Source organism: Biomphalaria glabrata, chromosome 12 (assembly GCF_947242115.1).
Source record: "Biomphalaria glabrata chromosome 12, xgBioGlab47.1, whole genome shotgun sequence".
In the NCBI taxonomy this organism is placed as follows: domain Eukaryota; kingdom Metazoa; phylum Mollusca; class Gastropoda; family Planorbidae; genus Biomphalaria; species Biomphalaria glabrata.
Genome location: NC_074722.1, coordinates 22,952,609 through 22,964,897, shown reverse-complemented (window position 1 = coordinate 22,964,897; position 12,289 = coordinate 22,952,609). Strand labels below are relative to the sequence as shown.

Sequence of the window (12,289 nt, the reverse complement as noted above, 5' to 3'; positions counted from 1 at the left end):
TGGGTAAAATACTCATCAAATAAAGTACTGTAAATGTGTAGTTTAACGCGCTAAATTCAGGTCTTTTCTTTTTATAGCCTCTTTCGGGTTTGATCCCAACTACCCGTATTTTTATGCAGATTTGTTTTTTTCAGGCACACTTAAAATTATAGCATAATAATGTCAGTTTAATTTAAAAAGAGAACTGAAAAATGCAAAGATATATAAGGAAAAAAGCCACTTCCGGCCCAATACTTTTTATTAAAAGAAACGAAACGGACTAGTCCAACAAACCCTAAATGTACGTAAGATGATTAAAATCAACAGACGTTAATTAATTCGATCTAGGATTTTCGAAACATTATCTCAATGGTAACTAACAGGAAATGGCTTTACCTTTCGTAAATATATAGTTCTGTGATTTATAGCCCATTCGATTAAAAATCCGCAAAATAGTATTGCATTATTTCTAAACTTTGAAGACTAAAGATCTTTACTTTTCTATGACAGAAAGGATCGATTTTCCTAGATTCGGGGCGACTTCCCTTACAGCATGAAAAAGAGCTACTTACATAACAATATTATATATATATATATATTACACGCTCACAACAAGTAAGAACATATAAAGATAAGTCATGAATGTCTCAAACAAACAAGATTCAATGCCTATGATACAGTTTGATCCTTTGAAAAGAATTCGAGATTGATTTTTTGGTTTTGTTACCAAAGTACTTTACTAAAATACTTCCAAGTCAAGCTGTAAGTAACAATGAACGTCTATCATAGGCACATAATACCGCAGCTCAAGGTACAACATTGGTTAAATTTGGCATCATTTTATGAAAACAATAGCTACACATTTGCTATCACTGTATGAATACAATAGTTACATTGTGCTATCACTGTATGAATACAATAGTTACATTGTGCTATCACTGTATGAATACAATAGTTAAATTTTGGTATCATTGTCATCAACAGCGCACGTAGCAATCTTTTCTTCAGTGTGCTTAAAAGAATTCTTTCAACTTGAGTTCAGTAACGCAGGCTTGAGTAGTACAAGTAGACAGTTTGTTTTCTCTTTTTCGTAGTTGACACCTTTCCAGTTAAAATTAACATTTTTAGCAGATATTATTTTTATGCTGTTCACTTTCCGTCCATCTGTATGTCCGACACATTTGAAAATTGAGTTTACCAAGGTCTCTCTCCTGCTGAAATTTCGTGCAACAAAAGATAGTAATACAATTTAAACAAAACAAGTCCTGGCCTATAGAGTAAAAGTTTGATTTTACTTTTATAATATTTAGCCTACTAGCTCTAGTACCATAGAGACAAGTCTTAAAATAAAACCTTTCGATTTAAATTCATCTAGACGAGCTCATTTTTTAACGTCATTTTTTTTCACATGACGTCATAAGTTCAAAAGTAGGTGAAGCCCCTTTGATTTGTCATGATCTGTGACACACTGTGGCATCATAATAAATAACTATAGACTTGAGTCAAGGAATAAGTTTGTTTAATTAGTACGGTATTAATAGCTTGGCGTAAAAAAATATTTGTGTGGGTGATTCGAGGTGTCCAAATTTCAATTCTTGGATTGGTTCATTCATTTTGAAGCCAAGTTCTAAACCTGTGAAGACAGAGACATTCTAAACCTGTAAAAACAGAGACATTCTAAACCTGTGAATACAGAGACATTCTAAACCTGTAAAGACAGAAACATTCTAAACCTGTAAAGACGGAGACATTCTAAACCTGTGAAGATAGGGAAACTCTCAAAAGGATATATTTCTAGAAAATAAATAACTGTACATAAAAGCACATTCCTTGTTCCATATTCTAGGACTAATTTGTACAAATACTCCTGGAAAGGTTGCCTCAGTCAGCCAGAAAAAAACAATGACTTGGCAGAGTTTAGGTCATTGACTAACAAGCAGGACTAGATTGACCTAGGGATACGCGTAATCATCTTCTTTTTTGAAGTAACGTCTGTAGTTTATAAGATAAGATAAGATTTATACATAAACTTTGGCTTACCTAGTATAAATAAATCTAGACTACTTTCATGTTAATAATATATTGTAATAAAATTGTAAGAACTAATAAGGTGCTTGCCAATGTTATTTAGTAACTTTTGTTTGTTGTTAAGAGACCAAATACTGAATGCCAAAATACTTTAATTTTTTTTTAAACAAGTATGACATAACTTTTATTGTCTTATGGCAAAGTTTTTCATATTGTAAGGAAAAAAACAACAACCAATAGAACCTTGACAAGTAATGAAAACAAAGTTACTTCCAATGTAGATCACTTCTCCACTCCCCCTCCCCTTTTATGACTATAGAGTTTCTCCATACAGTTTCCTTTTTTTTAAACCGTAGACACAGACACAGAGCTACAAACCACACACACAATGATAGTAATTTTAATATCACTTTTTGCATTACTTCATATTGATTTACTGGTTAGAAAAAAAAGGTCTGGGCTATTTACTCGGTCACAGACTACACTCTAATGTCTCGTTTAGGACACGCTAGTGAATAGACTTCTCTGTGCGGTGAATTGTGAAGGGCCTTAACTCAATGCCACCACTAAACAGGTGGAAGTGATTGCTGTATTTAAAAGTTGTCATTGCATTTCTCGTTTTTAACATTGGAGATTTATCTTTCTGGCAAAGGTTAGTTCAGACTGGATTGTTTTTACTAGTTCTACATCCACATAGTTCAAATCTATGTATGTATCTATGTATGTATGTATCTATTTCTGTCTATCTGTCTATCTATCTATTTAAATAATCATTTTGTCCGTTAAACGTCAGATGTGCACTACTTTGGTTACTATTTCAAATAAATTATAAATTCAAAGTTATATTTTCGTTGCAGTTTCTTTTCTGTTACCATGTATTTGTTATAAGTTATCCCGAAATGCCGATGTTAGTTTTGTATAGTCACACCATCGTCCACTCAAAAACTAAAGGCCCTACCAAATCTCACCATATTCTTTAGCTGCTGAATATAATAATAATAAGGCTTTTTTTTTTCGAGTCCGAAGATCAATGAAGAGTACAGTATTTCACTTGACTAGGCAGTCCCGGCTGCGATCTACATATTTTGCCACCCCCATCACAGACATAATTGTTGTTCTGCGGCGGTGGTCAATTTAGATTCTCTTTTCGCCGTCTACGTCTGTCCTTGGCAGTGGATTTTCTCTTGGTATGTATCCCGTGGCCCTCGTAAGTGATCTCCATCTGCCTCGTTCGGAAGCCGCCTGCTGTCAAGTGCTCTTTTCGATGTCAGTTAAAGCCATTTAACGCCCAAGCTGGTGTTTAAAGCGTTCCCGTGGGGGACCTCTGTTACACTGATCACCTCTCATCTCATCAAAAAAATGTGCCTTTGGCATACTGGCACTCCAAACGAGATACGTGCCATGCCCAGAGTAATTGTTCGACTATTTATTCGCAAGGCCATCGCTATTTGTGGTCGTATGCTTGCAATTAATGAGCAATTCTTCTATGAATGCATACATATTTATATAAAAATTATATTTCGAAAATCCTATACTCTTAAACGAGCAATTTTTTTTTATGTATGCATATATATTTATATATAAATTTTATTTCAAAAACCAGTCCAACGATTTTCTTTAAAATTTCAAGGTATATGTGTCTCAGTAAGAAGAAACTTCTCAGCTTATTGGCCCTAGAGGGACTACTCGAGTTCGATCGTTCTTACAATCTTCCATTCTCGTACAATCTATCTTAGCTACTTATCTCTTTTTATGAATGAAAGTGTTTCGAATGACGTCAAAGGAAAAAAATTGACACCGCCGTCTTTTCGCTGACGAACCTGAGGTCCTGAGTTCGAATCTCGGTGAAGACTTAGATTTGAATTTGGGGATTTTTAAGGCGTTCCTGTGTCCATCCAACTCTATTGGGTACCTGACTTTAGTTGGGGAAAGTAAAAGCGGTTGGTCGTTGTGCTGGCCACATGACCCCCTAAAAAATCTATTTTAAATGAAGTTTCTCTCTTAACTTTAAACTCTTTTTTTTCATTACTCCTGTGAAACATCCCGCAGTTTTAATCACTCTATTAAAACAAATTACACATATTCCATACAAAAATATACTCTTTAAAAAAAAACAATGCTTATCTTAAGTGTAAATGTATCAATTAGTTTGGATCAGTCATTTAATTACATTTGTAATAGATCTAGACTAACAATAATAAATCTGTGCGACTAGAAATATATTTACCAATTGTTTTGTTTAGCGCAATTTCATGCTTTTAGCTTTCTCAATTATCCTATTACTTGTCTGGACCAGTTAAAAAAGGGTGCGGGGTGGGAGAAAGAACGGGCTATCTGGGTGATCACTTTTTAAATACATTTAAAAAAAAAAGTGAGCGACCTGAATTCGAACTCGATGACTAAGACCTCCTCAGCCTCCTTAAGCCAATACGGTAACCACTGTGCAGGGAGCTACTTATGAAATTAGGTTTTATAGTTATTTACATACTTATCTTTCTACAAACAATAAAGGGGACTAATTCAACTTAAACCACATAATCAGTCAAGTATAATTTCTTTTCCTTGTTCAAGATACCAAACAAAATAATAAATTACCAATAATTTATTAACTAATTTTTTTATTGACTCTTTTGTTGGCTTGTAAAAGAAATAATTGTGCACATTTTCAGCTTAATCCGAGATTGGGTGTAGGAGAAATGACGTGTACAACAGTTTGTTCTAGACAGAGTGAGTTGATAGAAGCTTTGTCATCATTTTTACATGTATACCTAGTGATTAATGCTCCGACTTTTATGTCCGAAAATGGATTAGATGAAAACTTCTTTAGAACACTAAATAATGATTTTATGTCGATCAGGGAAAAGTGAAGTATTTTACATTACTACAAAGTCCATGCTTTACCCTGTAACTTAAGAGATGATGTATCGTTTGATGCTAGATGAAGCTAAGAAGTTTCTTAAAAGAAAAGCCACAATGAATATGGAGCATAACTAAAGTTTGGCTTGAATAGTCCGAGATTTCATGCACTAACTGCAACATTAAACGTCTGAACGTAACCATATGAAGAGTTGCACTGCAAAGACTTGCTTCCAGGCCATCATCTTCTGTCTCTTGACTTTTGTCGTAAGGGTGCTGGGACAGTTCGCGTAACCAAATCCTTCCACTTTTCCCGGTCAACAGCTGTTCTTAACAGGAGATAGGCCGGTCCATTTTTTATTAGCCAGCTTCTCTTTGGACGACCCTTTCTTCGTACTCCCTCCACTGTACATTGAAGAATAACTTTTGATAGTGAGTCATGTCTTACTCTATGACCAAACCAGCTCACTTTTCGTCTCTTCCTATATTGAGGAGTTCCTCCAAGCCAATAATAGGCCAATTGTTTTAAGCAAAAGCTGCAATGGAAAACAACTTGACGTGAGCAACAGTTCTTCTAGACTGTATGACCATTTGATTCTCTATTCAGATTGTCTTGTACTTTGACATTTAGAACTAACAGAACATAGAAACAATTTTTCATATTGGAGTAGAGTCTAGTTTCCCCATCACTCATTTTTGTTATTTCAAAATTGTTTCCAAAATAAGTTTGGGTAAATATTGACAGTCGTAGACAACTCGGCCACCAGCTACTTTTGTTGAATGAAAGTAAAGCTCTTTGATTTGAACAGTGTATATGTTAAGGGTCTCACAAAATCTTACATTATGAAACAAAGGTTACGAAGTATTAACGGTAGTATATGCTTAAGACAATAATCAATTGTCTTCAATTGTATCAGACGGATATGATACAGGATAAAATATAAATGTCTTGAAATAATAATAAATGAAATATTGAAAGTTAAATATGGTTTTCTAGCAGCATACACACATTATGGTACTTTTCCTTAGCAATCTAAGTATGTAGACATTCCATGTCTGCGACATTTTAGTAACATATGAAGTAAAATGTATATGGTCTAAAGTGGTGCTTATAAGTGGTGTGAAGTGTGAAGAGTAACATGTGAGGAGAATACACTTTCTTCTATTTCAGAACTTTTTATTTCAACAATGTTTCAGAGTCTATTCAGCCCTAAATCTATACATTTATACAACGTTTGTACAATCACTACATGTATGCAATATTTACCCTGTTACTGTATGAGGTCTTGAATATTATTCATATGTTTTGTTTCATCTTTCTTTCTTGTCGTTTATCTCCCTTGGTTTCTTTACACTTTTGTTATGTGTCACATTTCTTCTACATTTTTCTTTCTTTATTATTTCTGTTCACATTCACTTAACATGTCACTCTATACTTTGTATAAGCCTTATTCAAAAGAATATTTGTATCTAAACTAATAGAACTAACATGTCGGGACTTTTCACTTTTCATATATTTCATCCATTTGTCTAGGATGAGCCTCAAAGCGGGCAGATGTTGGGGGGGGGGGGGAGGGAAGTAGCACACCTGGAGTATCGAGGGTAGTATTGTGCTGGCGCTTGTGGCCGTAAGCGACTAGAAACAGGCGTCTGTAATTTGTTCTGAGTAATAGAAGCAGGTGTTTAGAAGACATTCTTATTTGTCACGCCTCTTATTCCGTTTCTGCGATGTTTTAGCTATTTATAGAGTTATCCTTTAAAGTGAAGAATCTAAAGATTCTAAATAAACTATATAATATAATATGATTTTCTTAGAATTTGTGATATAGATAGATAGATAGATAGATAGATAGATAGATAGATAGATAGATAGATAGATAGATAGATAGATAGATAGATAGATAGTCAGACAGATAAACAGACAGGCAGACAGATAGATAGAGAAAGAGAGATGGCTCAAACATTGTAGATATAAAGCATGTATGCCAGAAGGATACTTTTTACCATATAATATCGTCATTCTGTGATAGATTTTGTATTGTTTATTTCTATGTGTTACTCAACTAAGTAATGATGAATTCATTCTTATTAGCATCCTTATCAACTTTCAATAATAGTACGTATGATATGCCACCATTGTTTGTTTAAGCACTATCTTGCTAAATGACAGCCATTCTGCAACAAGAAATGGTTTACGCTTTGACACTAGGTTCTGTTTTCTTTTTAAATACAAAGATTAGCTTTTAGGATTTAACTTTTTTTTTCATAGAATAGGTTTAAGTTGGGGGAGGGGAATACTTAGAGGCTGCTGGAAATCAGAACTTGGGAATTAAAATCTTTCAAGAGCAAGTTACGTTCCCTGAATTTTTAACACACCATATTTCGCCGAAAAATTTTAACATATAAATAGTCACACTAGAGTACGATACAAGAATATATGTCTACACTTAAATTAGCTTCTACTAGAAATCAAACCAAGGACATCCGACACCACCTACCAACGACACGGGTACCAAGGTAACATCTGACATGACCATTCAGAGCCTTCTAAATCAGTTGGGCCACTAGACTGGATCACGTGATTAAAAGACAGTTCTAAAAGCCGCCCAACACAACATTAAGATAGTCACTATCAGTATGCATTTTGGTTGTCCTATTAATGTATTGAGAAACATATAATTAATAAATATATTGTTTATCGAAAAAAACGACAACGACAATCTGTGTCAGCTCTATTGTGATTTTTAACGAAAATGGGTATCGCTTGATAAGTGTGACTGGGTAAGTCATGTGACCGTTGACCCCCACCTTTTTAATTTTTTTTTTGGGAATGGATGGTTGAGCGTTTATTCGATACTCTACTGTCTATTTGAGCCCTGGTCAAAACTATCCATTTTTAGCAACCCCGAAATGGGAATAGCAGCTACTAGCTTAGTGTGTTTGTGTGGTCTGTCCGTTCGTCCGTCTAATTTAGATCTCAAAAACTAGAAAAGGTATTGAAAATCCAAATTATGATTATCTAGATCTTTCAAATTTGAATACCTTTTTATTACTGAAAGCGAAAAGCTTAATTTATATAATTAATTATGAAAGCAGATTTTTCAGAAAAAAAATATCCTTTTTACAACCATACACTATTAAAAGTTAAAAAAAAACAGGAAAGACTCTAGTAATAAGGGAAGGAGAGAGTTCTGTGTGTGTTTAAAACATTTACGCAAACGTTTTTGTTTTTCAAAATAATGTAAAAAAAATTGTTTTTTCTAAATTTAGTATTTTCTGTCATACAAATTAATTACAAATTACATATAAGATAAATATGGGGGGGGGGGGATCTAACGTAAAACTACTTAGGATTTATTAAATATGGAATTAAGAAGCAAAGTATTTTACGTAGAATTAGCTTTTTTTTTTTGTTGTGGGCGGGTAAAAGTGAAACTAGAGTTCACAGATTTAATTCAAATGCGCGGGGGTGGCATTATAAAGCAGGTCTTTCAAAATATGATCAATAAATGTTCCAGAATATTACAATTTAACCGTTACCTGTAATGTTTATATTTTTATTTTTGTAAAGTAATTTTCTTCGAAACTGGATTTGTAGATTTAAACTTACGTTAAATCGTCTCGAAGAATGAGAAAATAACCCCTTCAACAAATGAATATTGTTTGACTGTAACCGTACAAACTTATATGCAGATGTATAGTCTGCAGAGATGAACAATCAATAAATGATAAATGCTGTACATCGGAACATTGGTTGATCTTTGATCTTTCTAAGATAAAAAATACTGTGTTTTGTTAATTAAATAAGTTAAATAAAAATTTCAGAATCTTGTTGTTTTTTTTTAGCGGCCCTCGAAAGGGGAATAGACGCTATTTGTTTTGTCTGGTTTGTCTGTCCGTCCGTCCGTCCCTCCCGTTTAGATCTTAGAAACTAGATGAGAAAATGAATGGACATCATGATATTTTAGATCATTCAAAATTCTGATGCAACGGCTACTTTTTCTTTTCCGAAAGTGAAACATCTATTTTTTTTAATTACATATGCAAGCAGAATTCCCCCCCCCCCCCAAAAAAAAAAATACACCACTTTTAAATGAAAAACTTCAGGGAAGGTAAGTTTTTTGAAAAGGTCACAGACTTCTTCATTAATAACTCAAGCTTCATTCATAGATTCGCGCATTGGTAAAAACAATGTGCATCTAAGGTCACAAAAGAAAATTGTGAACGGATCATTATAAAATATATTTTCCATTTTTTAACTAGCTCATTGAATAGAATACTGATTTAAGTGTTGTTTTTTTAAAATATTTTTGATACAAACTTCGTTTTAATAATAAGTTGTAAAAAATTGAACTACTTTTTTTCCTCCTCATTATACACTTACCAGTCTAAATAAGACTAAATAGATCCCAGATCTAGATATATTTATATAATATTTATATATTATAAATGTATTAATAATTTGACCAAAATGTTTATTTATCAATTCAAAAACTTATCTTCTGACAGCTAAGGGGTGCAGATTTATTTATTATGTAAACATTAGTGTCACATTAAGAAGTGAATCGGATACGGACAGCATAGTAGGCTTACACCATTACCCCATACCAAAAGGCCTACTCTTCCTGATCATAACATAGTTCTTTAATTTTGTTTAGAAGTATCAATAGCTGCGTTGTTTTGTTGTTGAGGTTGTTGTTGTTATATGCCAGAATTTGTTTTTTAAATTCTGTAACTGCTTAAAATTATAACACACGACAAACATATAAGTGATTCCTGGAAAGTTCTAGAGGTCCGGACATTTCCCTCGTCAATATTGTGTGTTTGTTCATTGCGTTTTATAAAGCTTATATCAACTCACTCTGTATGGTCAAAAGTTTGTAGGCCTACAAGTTATTTCTACAACACCCATTCTCGGATCAAGCTGAAAGTTTGCACAATAATTTTTTACCTGACAACACGAGAATCAATAAAACAATTAACCAATTAGTTGATTAACTATTGGTAATTATTTTATTTTGCTGGTACATCGAACAAGAGAAAGAAATTGTACTTGACTGAAGTGATGGTATGAGCTGAATTAGTCCCCTTTAAAGGTCGTCGTTTGAGGCTTAAAAAATATGAAACAACATGAAAAATAGAAACAATTGATAACTAAACAATCTTCCAAGTTCAGAAGGTCTTCGCTAGCAGAGTGGTTACCATGTTGGCCTAAGACTCCTGAAAAGGCTTAGTGTGTTCTCTGAATTAAATTAACGGGTTTGAATTCTGATCGATTACTTCTTTTTTTTTAAATAATACATACCAAAAAAAAAGCGATCACAAAGAGACCCCGTTCTTCTATCGAACCCTGGACACCGTAAACTGATAGGAAATATTTTCTGATTCGGCCAGCGAGGAAGGTCTATTGATGCGATTATTTATTGGAATGTATATTATATGGACATCTAGATCCAATGCTAGACCCAAAGTCCTGATATAGAACTCTTAAGATCTAGTCAAGATTTCCTTCTAGATCTGGAATCTCTATTACATTTACGTAACAAAACCTAAGCAACGCTTATAAACCAACTTTACATTGACTCTGTTATCGCATTTCCGGTAATACGACTGACTACGCCATGTTGGCTCTAGAGCTAGATATAGTCTCCATCCAAATTTACATGTATTTATTTTTTACTTTGAGAAATTATAACGGTTAAACTAGATTTTTCCCCGTGTGGCTAACGAGCTAGTAATTCTTTTCTCAGCGATATACATCAATTTTTTAATTTCCAGGAAAATCGTTAGAGCCCTGTTTGAGATCAGCTGTCCGCCCACCCAGGTTCCATGAAAAAAGTTTCAGTCAATTACATTTAAATTATAAAATCTTGTTAGATTGAGAAAGTGTTTTATTCGTTGAATTTTATTTTTACAAAACCTTTATTCAAGTCGCTCCTTTATGGAGGATGGGCGCTGATCTCCAATACTGCTACATTTAATAAAACATTAATATGTAAATTTAATAAAACATTAATATGTAAATTTAATGGAACATTAAATAAAATATAGTATCACACTCATGTAAACATAATATTGATTTAAAAAATATAAGAAGTCTAACAATGTAAAAGGTATTCTTGAAACAAAATACAAGTACTCTACTAACAACAATAGCCTCGGATTGCCTTTAGGGGTTCGTAACAAAAGAAGTAAAGTTTCCGTTTCAGACCTTGCGATCTGTTTGGCATATAATGTACAGGTCATCTGTTTTATAGATGTGTAAAGTGTGTATATTGTCGTTTTATTTAAGGCACGATTACAAGTTCTCATAGAAAAATTGATTTCTTCATTTCCTCCTGGTGATGTTCATGCTTGAATTTGATTGTTCACATAAATATGTCAATCTAAATATTAATATTAATCTTCATTATGCAAAAGGAAATTGATTCGTATTTTCTTTGTTTTCCCATATTATCTCGAAGTTATCAAAAGACGTTTGAATAATGAGCCTTGCAATCCTTTGTTGTTTCTTTAAATCCAACTTCCGCCTTTTAAAGCTCCTAATTTCAATATCACAGTGCTTACAATTTATTTCTGTTACCGTGGTATTCAAAGTTATCTGTCCACTCCACTGTGAATGCACAAAAATAGTCACACTACATTTCTTCGCGCAGTCCTACATATCTTTGAGAACGACACTCAGTGCTTTTGGTGCTTTCTGAAAATGTCTCTTTTCAGTTAGCTTGCTTTTCAAAAATGTTTACTTTAATAAGGGAAATTAATAACTAGTATTCCGTGCCTGCACTAAACATTTCGTGGAAGAACAGCAGCCAAAAAGTCAAAGAGCTGCATGCTGCACTCAAGCCGCATTTGGCGACCACTGGTCTATACCATCATCATCATCTGTCCCTTGACGTTTGTCGTAGAGGTACTGTGACAGTTTGCGTAAACAAATACCTCCACTGTTTCCAGTCAGCGTCTCTTCTTAGCAGGCTATTAAGAGAGATGTCGGCCCATTTTTTATGTTGTCCAACAAGCTTTTCTTTGCCGCAAACTTGCAAAAATAGCAGCTCTTAAACCAGCTTTTAAGATATTCACTGTTCCTCTTCAACCTGTGGATTGATGCAGTCGTTAAGCTCACAGGAGGGGGGCGGGAGGGGATATTCAAAGCTAGCTTTCAGTAGTTCTTATACTTAGTTGTTCTTAGAGCAAAGATTGATTTGTTCAATGTTGTTCTTAGACCTAAGATTGATTTGTTCAATGGTGTTCTTAGAGCTAAAATGGATTTGTTCAATGTTGTTCTTAGAGCTAAGATTGATTTGTTCTATGTTGTTCCTATACATCACCTCTACAGTTATTTAGTTGTATTGCAGAGTTATGTTCTCACACCAACATGAAGAAAATTGTTTTGTTTTAAATAAAGTCTTAAGCATTCGTTGGTACC

The 12,289-nt window shown here is 33.7% G+C and overlaps 1 protein-coding gene across 2 annotated transcripts in view; it reads left to right on the top strand.

Annotated features, from left to right (window-relative positions):
- Positions 1-2,494: 2,494 nt before the first annotated feature.
- LOC106053555 (uncharacterized) overlaps positions 2,495-12,289 on the top strand; it is a 31,929-nt gene continuing 22,134 nt past the window's right edge. The window contains exon 1 of one of the 2 annotated variants that reach the window (XM_013209129.2): positions 2,495-2,659. The gene's annotated coding sequence lies outside the window, so the exon portion shown is untranslated. Of the gene's footprint in view, positions 2,716-12,289 lie in introns of both variants that reach the window. The other variant, XM_013209131.2, reaches the window with a different exon arrangement.